We start from the raw sequence: 12012 nt of genomic DNA on the forward strand, positions 1-12012 counted from the left end.
GGAAGGATCTGTTTTCAGCATATTTTCGATGAGTCTCACTATAATTCATGTTGCATGGAATAACTTTCAACACTTTATACATCAGACCTTCTCGCCAAAGTGTATCATATGCTGCCTTCAAATCTATAAAGGCTACAGCTGTTTTTCTCTGCCTCTGATATCCAGCTTCAATGAATGTTGTCAGTGCCAAGACTTGATCCTCACAGCTGCGCTCTGGCCTGGAACCTGCTTGCTCAATAGGGACTGTCTCAAGAATTGCTGTGCTTATCCTACCATAAAGCAGCCTTTCCAGCAATTTATAAACTGAGCTGAGCAGAGCTATTGGCCGGTAGCTTTCTACCTTGTTGGTCATCTTCCCAGGCTTTAAGATTGCTACAATCTTTGACCTTATCATAGCATGTGGGATCTCTCCAGTGGCAAGTATGTTTGAATAGAACCGTAAATCAAACTGTCTTCTACATATGGATAGGACTGCATTGTGTGATTCAAAGATTCAATGGTTAAGGGACGGAGATTGTAACGTGATATACGGAGGTTGAAAAGTTCTCTATGTTTATTTATGTAAATAATTTAATTCTTTACATTCAGCTGCTCAACCGCCGAAACATTTAATTGCTTGAAAATACTGTCACTCGGAAATCTTTTAGGCTTGCCCAGTATGGTCTTTAATAAGTCTGGTCTTAAAGGCTCTCTGGATGGTAAACATCTTATTGAAGTGATTCGAATAAGATGCACCCCAAATTTTTATACCATAATGGAGATGAGATTGAATGTAGGCAAAATAAACTAATTATGAAATTTTTTCCAGTCTACATAATAGAAATTAAGGACGTTTTGTTTAATAAAATAAGAAAAACCTTTTCTAGGACATCCATTTTCCTCAATCATCACCTATTTTATAGAAAATTGAATCCATTCCGAGTGGGACAGTCAAACTGCAAGAAGATAGGTCCTCACTAAGGTTAGGAAAGGAAGGTGGTGAAAACCGATCTACACAATCGGGATTTAGTGTGAATTCTGTTTTTTTTTGTGACTGGTGAGTAACAGAATCTGCTGTGTATCTGAAACGTGATCATGTTCAATTCAGGAACAATTAGATTATAATGTAGTTTTTCACTTTATGCACTGCACTTTTGCTCCAGTTCCAAGGACTATTGCTGTTGGAGCTGGAAATTTGCAAATAACAAAATGGTGAATCGCTCGTTGGTTTTCAAGTTAAAGATGAATTGGTAGCAACCAGAAAGGAGGCTCCCCAGCTAATGTTTTTTATCGACTATCTCCAGATAACCAAAAAATCTCTAGTAGGCATCATCCCGAGCAAAACCGAAACAAATAAATTGTCAGTAATTATTACAAATAACGTGATAATACTATGTTAGTATATCATCAAAAGCATTGTTATTAAACTATATTATCATTAAAATGAATCATTCTCTTGATTCATTGTATTCTTGGATCTAAAAGCGTCTTCATGTTATTTTCACCCAATTCCCTTACTCAACCACGAACAATAGACAGTATAAAAATCCATCGATTAAACTGTAACGACCATAGACTTCTTAGCTGCTGTTCTTGTCAGAAAATTCAAAAAGAAGAAAAAGTTAAGTACCTGGGTATCTTGTTGGATCCACACTTAAGGTGGGATAATCAAATTAATAACATGTGTTCCAAACTAAAATTCCTTATCTACAAATTTCACCAAATTAGACAACTGAGCAATATAAAAATAGCTAAACTAATCTATTATTCGTATGCTCAATCCGCTTTTCAATATGGCATACGGGCTTGGGGGGGAGCTTTGAATGCGCATTTCACAAAACTTTTCATTATTCAAAAACATCTTTTAAAAACTATTCTAGGCAAACCCAGACTTTTTCCAACAAAAGATTTATTCAGGGGTTTTAACAGTTCGACAACTTTTCATAAAAAATTTGGTACTATATATTATAAAAAATAAAAATTTATTTGAACCTCGAGAATCTCTTTTGGGCTTGCGCCCCGCGCGAGACATTTTCCAATTTGTCAGAATGGACTTGAATGTGTGTAGGAGACAGTTTTCTTATATTTCCAATAAATTAATAAACCACATTCCCTTAAATATTCTTGAAAAAACAAACATAAACCAAAGGCTTAGATCAGACATAGATAAATGGATAATAGCAAATAAAATCGAGGAAAAATTGTTTTAAATAAACTAATTTTCGTCTACTCCATGTTGCAGTTGACTTACCTACCTCTTACCGTTCTCTTCTTGTTCATTCTCCTTCTTCTTCGTCTTCTTCTTTCTTCTTGGCCTTTTCCGTCTTTTCTCCTTCCGTTCCTTTATTTTTAGTATCCTCTTTATTATTAAGTACTAGTTTTTATTCTGTATTTTTTCAAGAAATTTGTTTTGGATCATTTTTGTTGAATATTTTTGAAAAACATTTATATTGCAACTCACACCTGCGCACAGGTTTTCTTTGCAGGTGTAGATTCTTATATATATATTTTTTTTTGTCTTGAAAGTGTTGTATATATTTTTTGAGAATCAATAAATTTGAATTTGAATTTGAATTGTATGTAAGCTCCTCATGCTGTGACAATTCTGTCACATACAGTGACTATACTGTCTGTGACAGTAACTGTCTTGACAGTTAAACTAAAAAATTAATGAAAATCGACGGCCTCCCATGTACAGTACTGACATAGCCAAGCAAGTTACACGGGCTTTTATCGCAGTAAATGAAAAGCTATCTTCTGATGAATTGTCATTGAAAATATGAGGGTGCACCTCCATTATCTCATCTAACCAGAACAAAGAAACCAATATCTACGCAATTTGCTTCCGTTCATATAATGGTGGCTTCCTGTTACCCACTTGGTCTATTTCCAAAAATACATTCAATAGGACAATTAAAAAGACACAATTCACAATTTTTCTACTTGTACAATTTTCAACCCCGTAGGCGTCTTTGGATGGTCTACAACAATGCACCAATTGAAAATGGCATTCAATCCCATTGTAGTCCGTAATAATCGCATAGTGGATGTTGATTTTTTGACAATCGTACCTATAAACAACCGGGGGCAGATTACTGTTTGAAACCAATCCGTTGTCCCGTTTCAGTCAATATTCGCGTGTATTGTGACGGCGGTTATTGTGACGCACGATCGCTGGAGGCCAGTTCGGCTGCGTTTTAAATTCGAAACGATAACTATAATGTTTGTTGTGGAACGCATTTAGAGTAGTTGGTGGTTGGAGGGTAACAATCATTGCATTGCACTAATTGAGAGCTTTCGGAGTGAATTGGCCCGACGAAAAAGCGACTTACACCGAGCGCAGCCGGGTCCACTCTTTAGCGCCTAGGGCCGAATGAACCGCGTCTCATTGTCTCAGCCGCCGCGCAATTATTCGCCGTTCATTCACGCCGCGACAATTAAATCGCGCGATGAACAGAACCAACAACAAACAATAAATTGTCGGCTCTGTTTCCCAATCTGAGCGCCGCCGACATTCTTCAGCCGCTACCGACGGCGTCGCATATTGGCTGCCACTTTTATGCACTCCCCACCTGCAAACATTTCCGGCCAATGAATGCTGTATTTGCTGTTATGCTGTATTTGTAGAGTGCATTTAGCTGCACAATGTGCTGCTGATACATTTAACGATTCCGGATCAGAACCCAGGAGTGCACCACCACCTCGGTGAAAAGAAATCCATTTCTATTCATGATACAAAGCATCAAATTGCTAGATAAAAATTGAGAGATCAAGATGAAATTATAAACCTGGAACTTCAACCTTGACGTCTCTGTCGGTTTCCTATGTAAACAAAAGTAACATAACTGTAAGGAATGTCATATTATTTCATATTTCCTCGACTTCATTTCATTATGAATAAAATATATAGTGAAATGGGTCATTATTGTACTCTACTGTTCACAGAAGCCTTTTACTACAATCTACAATCCATCCCTCGAATAATATTCCCCACAATAAAATTAATTCATTTCCACAGCGATAATGATAATAATTAGATACAGCGGAGAGCTAATAGGAGTTGAAAAATTTCATGGCTGCACAAACCTCTCTCATACCGAAATCTGTTCGAGTACGGATTTTATTTTGATAATGCTGCAAACGCCACGTTCCTAATTCTTCCAAACCGGACAGGGTCGAGTCGACAAATAACGGAAAATCATGAAAATTGAACCAGTGCTTCCGCACTCGCATGCACACAATGCTTGTTTCAATTAGTACAGTTGTTGGGAGCACGAGGGAAAGGGGAGAGAGGAACGCTCGATTTTGCAAAATCTTGCCCACAGATTCGTCGAGGCTTACTATTTAATCTCTGCATTATAAATTCGAAAACACGCAAATATCATCCGCGAGGAAAATTCTAGATTGAATCTTTATAATGGATGAATGAATTGCATAACACTGTTTTCACGTTTGTGGAGCTTTGGCTGAAATTATACGCTCACCCCATTGCTGCCACATCAGCCTGGCATCATTATTCTACCGTATTAAACTATTTATCCAACTTTACAATATTTTGTAGCAGAGCTGTATAATTGGAGGTACTCCTAAATATCCAAGGCAATCTGCATATTTTGTCCTTAATGAATTTAGAGTTAATTACGAGACCACGAGATACTACATTTTTGGTGAACAAACAACGTTTTTTTTTCATTTATCCATTAAATGTTTGTACAATTGCCTACCTAAAGGCGGTCGACAAACTGTCCTCACAGAAAAGAGGAGTTCCAACACTTCCACGCTCTCAAAATTGAGCATGGAATTGTAATGAATTTCACAGTGATCTCACTAGATAAGAATCATGCCATTTTGTAAATGTAGAAACTATGAATGCGAACGCACATAGCAGAAGACACACAGGCGGAATAATAAAACGTGTGCAGGCATATGGTGACAGACATGTACTCTGACGGACGTCTGTGTGCGTTGCCACATTCGAACAACTGGGAATGGATTTTTTCCGTTTGTCTGCAAACGTCTGCTGACGTATGACTGCTGCTGTGTGTGTTCACTTTATGAGGGTTGAGGCAGAGATATGGGTTCATTATTACTGATAATGAAGGTTTTTCAACTAGAAGTAGAGAAGAATGAATCATTGTTTGAATCATCCAATTAACCAATGCCTGTTATTATGGTTACTCGTTCACAAAAAAGAATTCACCTCAACTATGATTTAACACTATTAGCCTACTAAGTATTTTCAGAATGTGAAAATTTATATTTCGAATTTGATTTATTCATATGGTGAGCAACTATTAAACTACTATTAAGAGCTGTCCAGCTGGATTGACTGCATTGATGAGGGGCTGAAGAGTATGAAAGAAATCTGTTGTTAACAAACTACTGTCCGGTCATCTGATCCTTCTATTGACACTATGTGAATGCTGTACATCAATTTGTTGACCAGTGACCACTGTCCAACGGTTGACCTCCCCCTCCGATTACCTGCGATCAGCCGAATCACCACTCACCACCCTCCTCGAGACGCTCTTTCCTTTTTCCCATCCACTTTCCTTTCCACATCCCTCCACTTACGCTGTTTGCTTTTCGTCTTCCGTTTACAATTTTAATGTCTTTTTTTGACCAGACCTCTGCAAACAACGCAGCCTACTCACAGTTATTTGCCGCAGCCGCAGCCGCTGCCGTATTCAACCAGCGTTGTTTCATCAGTGCAGTATGTTGAATAGATCGTCGCGGTTGATTGAAGAAGACACCGTGAAAGCTGAAAGGTAAACACAGGCTCTCATCCAAAACGCTTCTAGAAATAAAATGAAGAAAAGAATATGCCGTCCGACATAATTCTTCAGTGGCTCGAAGTAATTGATTTCACACTAGAACAGACTATTCGCCCTCACTCGCTGTTAATAATGCGCTCTTTCTCGTTGAGGTAACATTGCTTATTATCATATTTTACTACTAGATCCTCGTTCGACTAATACATTGGGACAATCATTTCCTAAATAAACTAAAAACAATTTCTACTGTAGTGTAGCCTCAATGCAAGATTGTTTAGTCCTATTTTCTAGAGTCTGCTATTACTGAGACCTCACTTGGCCTATTTTTATATTCGATCTATAAATTGCGAGAAATTGGAAATGGGGATAAAAAAATAGGACATAGATTTTACTGTAGAAGGAATGCACGCAAACAATCAAACTCATGCTTTGAACAAAATAATATAACAACATAAAAATTACTATAATCTTGGTTCCTAATAACATGTTTTCAATAATCATATTATTCTACGGAGACGTATGGAAGTATCTCATTGATATTTCCACATTGAACACAATTCAAAATCAAGAATTGATGGTTCAAGCATTCTTATTATTTGAAAACTCTTTTTAGGGGAAGTAAACCTCAACTACCTATAGCGTGAAAAAAAGAAGTGAGTGACTTTATTCAGTCTTGAAATCTCATACCCAGCAAATCTTGTAATCTTAGCCTAGGAATCGGCTATGTGTATTCTGTCATATTCTTTATTTACTAAAAACATCTCAATTTGAATCAACCATCTTATTTAACATATAAGTATATTATAGTGAAGACAAAGACACCCTGACATTTGTCTTCTCTTACTGACAATAAAATGGAATGTCCTAATGTCCTAATGTTGAAGCAATTTGTTTAATTAACACTTCAATACAGTCCTAATAGCAGGGTGATGCTTTGAGGAGGATACTGTCACCCCTCCTCACAGATAATAGGGAAGGAGGGGGAGGAAGTGTAAGAAGCCTTAGGGCTACGAGTAGAAGGGCAAAGGGTCTCGCCTAGCAGTCCACCCAAAGTGATAGGTAATGCATTAGCATATTCGAACAAGCCATTAACAGGGATGAATTACGCCATTACCTGATGAGGCGAATTATACAGGGTGTATCCGATTGTCGAGCAGGAAGGGCAAAGGGAGCATGGCCTGTTTCCCTAATGGAAATTAGGGAAAGCTCTAGTCAACATAGAGACTGACTGCCTTTATGCACTCAGGAGGGAGGAGGGAATGCCTGTCATGTTGCCAGGTGTGACACTGTCGGCCTATCAAATCCAACACTATTCAAATCCAACAGCTCATCTCTTATTAACTTCTGAATATTACAGACTATAAAAAGATCATCATAATTTTTATTGACTTCCAACGAGTCTCTGGGATGAATCAGAATTATGCATGCTGTAAGTGAACACATTCGGCCAAAATGGAAAGATTCAAGCAACAATGATCTACTGTACTTGATTGAGGTACTATCCGTTATTCCATTACCTGGAAGATTTTCAAACTGTAGCAACGCAGTTTTTAGAACAATTCAATTCTCATTTGAGAATTTGCAGCAAAAGTATATGCACATTCAAGTTATCCTGAAATTTATGCTTGAATAGCATCATTACAATACAATACTACAAGATCTAGCATGAAAAATGCATAATTAATGTAAAAGGGGGAGAATATACTATGAAAAATTGATAAAAAAATATTATTTCCATAGATTACAGTGAAGGTAGAACATAGAAGCATTGTGAATTATCTCCAGAGCTTCCTAAATCACCATGGCTAACAGTTTTCTGAAAAAGCGAGCAGATTTCTACTTAAACTTGTTCGTTGGCTGTACAAAACAACGATTGGGCTGAGCAAATATCCCGACTATTCAATTTTCCAGTATTTTTCCGAGTCTATTGTCTGGCGATTTTCAACAATGCTGGAGCGATAGACGGACGGACACAGTTTGAAAAGTTTAAGCGCGCAGAGCACCCGTGCTCTTTGGGTTCCCCCACCCCATCTAAGCCGTTTCTGCGCCTCCATGGGAAGCAGTTTTGGGGGAGAGCCGCTTAATTCAAAGCTGGATGTTGGATGAGGAGTCTGTTTCAGCGAGAAGTATACATCTATATTGGTTGTTGGAAAGTGAACGTAAGAGCACGCCATGTTGGGGGCCTTTTGTTGGAAGGCTCGCTTCCGTTTAGGTCCGTATAGTAGCGCAAAGCGAGTTATCGGCTAGTCGCCGCATTATGCATGAGTTTTGAAATATTGACAGCCGCTTGGAAACGGATTGAAATCGAAATTCGGCAGCAGACGCTTGCTGGCTCATTGTTCCTTTTCGGCTTTACACGCGTTACCAGGGTGACAGAGAAAGCGAGTGCGTGAAAGAGAGAAAGCGAGAGGTGAGTAATAGAGGACTAATGAGAAAACAAGGAAGAAAGATCAGCGGATAGAGGGCATGAACTAGTGCGATGAATTATTGTGGAAGTGACTGGTAAGAGCCGATGCCGTGATAGCGAGGAACCCCACAGCCTATTTGCAGCTCCATCTTGAAACCTTATTTATTTCACGTTATCCTTTAGCGGAGTCTCCAACATTGTCTGCACTTCACAAAGGTGCTCCCAGCGAGTAAAATGTATTGTTCAAGTATAGGCTACCTTGTTGTATAGGCTGTACCAAGAGCTATTACAAGTTGCTTTTGCTCCATGAACTAATAATATGGTCTGACGTTATTTTTTATAATGAATAACGATTCGCCTCGGCTTGGCATCAATCGGTAGAGCATGAGAATTAAAAACTATAAAATCTGGTCGTGGTTTTCTAGGATACAATTTCGTTGAAAATCTTAATAGGCTCATACAGGAGCTCTCGCAATAATTTAATACTGATTATTAACAAATATATATATAAGATTTATACTCTATGGTATTGGGGAGTAAAAATGAATGGTACACCATAAAAAATTGATACATATATTAGATGAATAATTTTAAAGGATCAGGTCAATATAGAAAATATATAGAGCAACAAAATATACAATGAAACAAGAACGAAATCAAATAAAATATCACAGATCAGTACTATTTTTCAGTTCTATAGCACGAAACTTTACCATGTGCTTTTCACTTCATTGATCATATGCATTTATTTGCATGTAGCTTTGACATGAACTTGCTGTTGCTTGTCGATTTGGATAATCCTACTTTATATATTACTTCCCAAATCAGAGCATGATAAATTGACAAATCAATAATTAAATATATATTAATTTCTATAGTTTTCAATAAATTACTTTATAATAAATACATTATTCTCAGGGTGTAAGATTTGGCACCTGATGGAATTAGATAAATCAATTTATCCAAAGAACCAGAGCAACATTATATTATTACAAATTGTATTAAAATCAATGATTGGGTGAATGTTAGCATTACAAGCTTGGAACTTATATTCTCTTGATTGATGTACATTGATATATAAATTGACTCATTCCTATTCAATAAAATATTTCTTATACCCTTTTAAGACTTGCGCAAGTTTTTTGTATTAATTTCTTAATATTTAAAACCTTTAATACTTATAACCTGGTAGTGACTGGCAGGCAAGTGGGCAAGTTCTACTTTTCTTTCCACAATTTTCATTTCCGACTTGCAAGTTTACATAAATTTAAATAATTTGCTACTACGCCATTTAAAGGTTCAAATAGTTCGTGCCAATCTATTAAATTATTACTTATATCACATATCTGATATTTTATACTTTCTCGGGCCATATCCAATACATAAACTGAACAGTGAAAATTTACAAAATCTTATCATTTTTAGAAATATATATAAATACATTTGAATCGGCTCACTATTGCCGCCCATCGATTACTACCATTTGATTGGTTCATGCAAATTTGTTACAGTATACATGCGCCTACGAACCTCCTACTTCCTTAATACATTAGTTTATTTTTATTTTGGGTTTTAAGTACAATTTTTACATGCAATATAATTTTCTAATGTTTATAGGTTGTTGTTTCTTACTTTATAACAATTAGCCATGTGCTTTTTTAGTTCCTTTAGTTGCATACCATTTAATTACAATAAATTTCTGCCAAGGTGTCTGGCTAGATTTTACGTTATGCGACTCAATCGATCATTATGTCGCCGATCAATAGATACTTTACGCCTAACCTCAAATTTTCAATACTTTATATAATATTATATAAGTGGAAAATTATTTCTATTTCTATTCGGCTGTTCTAATTTAGCCATGATACCTGATATTATCTAATCTTTAAAAACGTTATCGAATTTGGCGATACTAGACTATTATTCCACTTTAGACCTTTAAATTTCTTTCAAATAGGGATTTTATTTACCCATCAGATTTTGATACGTTACAATGGAATCTATCCAGAATATTAATCTGTCAAGAGAGTGTCCTATAAAGGGTTATAAAAGTAAATTGAAAGAAAATGAGTAAGAAATCATAGGTGATAGAATATTCACTACTAATACTCTGTATATGAATGTCTCAGTAGATGAGGCTTGGTGCCTGGATTTGAAAAATAAATGTTCTATCATATTATTATTTTATATTACAATCAAGGATCATCCAATTACACAGTTTAATTTCTATTGTAGTATTGAAGCAGATGAAGATAAGAAAAGTGATGAAAGGAATGTGTTTTCACCTGTTGTCTCCATTAACAAAGATTATTATTATTAGAAAAAGAAAGCTTCTGAGAGAGATCGTTGTGAAGTGACAAGTTGCAATGAGCCAACGTACAAAATGACAAGAATCAATCAACCTGACAATAGCATGCGCGAAGCGTACCCTGAGTAATGTATTCTCAACAGAACACAAACAAAAAATCTGTCAACGAGTCATTCATTCAGGGATACTATTCACCTGAAAAATCAATGGAAACGTACGCGTTCGTACAATGCGTTCCAATGAATAAACATACCAAATTCACGTTTTTTCGATTAATATTTTAATAGACATCAATATGGAGAAATTTTAATTCGATTCGAATAAAACAAATAACACGTAAAAAATATGCTGACAATACGGCGAGCAGTTTTTGTACTGTTGGATGTGCTCGCTATTCAAATCGCGACGCGATTAAATCAAATTTTTTCAACACAGGAGAATTCGGGAGTTCGCCAGCTATTGTTGCGAATTGCTATTGTTCCAGCAGAAAATATCGGAGCAAGAGAGAAAGAGGCAAGCAAAGGGAATTTGCAGTTTGTTGAACGAGTTTTTGAATTTGTAAAACGACGGAGCGGTTTTTAAATTTTGTCAGTTTATTTTTGTTCAATTTAAATTTTGTGGTCCGCTACTACGTTGCGAAGCGTATTTCGAGGTTAGGTTATTTGTGTTGTTTGTCTCTTTCGTTCCGAGATTTTCGAAATGTCATTCTGATGCCTGACGAATAAACTGCTTGCTTTTCAGAGACACTGTTCTGACTCGGCTGTAAAACTGTCCGTCAAAAAAACAAAGCCGTGAGAGCCGCGCAGGGTGCAACGCAACCACTGGTGAGAACCAGCCACATTAAAAATGGCGCATAAAACAGGCTTAATTCATTCATGAAAAGCGCCACTTCTAATGCTTGCTGGCCGAACAGTCTAGCAAGCTTGGTCGGTGTAACGTTAATTATGTCATTATTTACACAGCGCTGTTTTAAATGCGGTTTTATCATAACAGTAATTTAGTATAGATTAAATCGGCCGACCGATTGGTATAGCCTGGAATTGCAGTGCCCGGCTCAGCCCCCCCCCTACCAACACTGCACTGCCAGCATGCAAATATACGCACAAGCCTCCCTCGCTATGCTATGCGTCCACTCTAATTCCATCACTCTTTCCTTATTCGTCGCTGCCACCGCGATTGTTTGTTTGTTTATTTGTTTGCTTTGGAAAAAGCAATTATTTTCATTTATTCAGCGCCGTTCGGCCACATCTACCTACCTCACCGTGCTGCCCCTCCCCACCCATCCACCCATCTAATTCACATCGCGCGGTGTATCGTTTTTCCAATTTTCCTTTTTCCAATTGCTAGCTGGAAATCACTCACTGACTGACAGTTGAACAAAAATAACAAACGGAATTTATTACTTGAGCAGTTGCTGTCGAGTCAGTCATCAAAATGAATGCTAATAGTTTCGGAGTGCTTTACATCAGCTTGTTTGCAACCTTCTAACGAGCTAATGTTTTTAAAAGTAATCGAGCCAAAACAAACTTATTGTGGTTTATCAT

This window comes from Nilaparvata lugens, chromosome 5 (genome assembly GCF_014356525.2).
Source record: "Nilaparvata lugens isolate BPH chromosome 5, ASM1435652v1, whole genome shotgun sequence".
Taxonomy (NCBI): domain Eukaryota; kingdom Metazoa; phylum Arthropoda; class Insecta; order Hemiptera; family Delphacidae; genus Nilaparvata; species Nilaparvata lugens.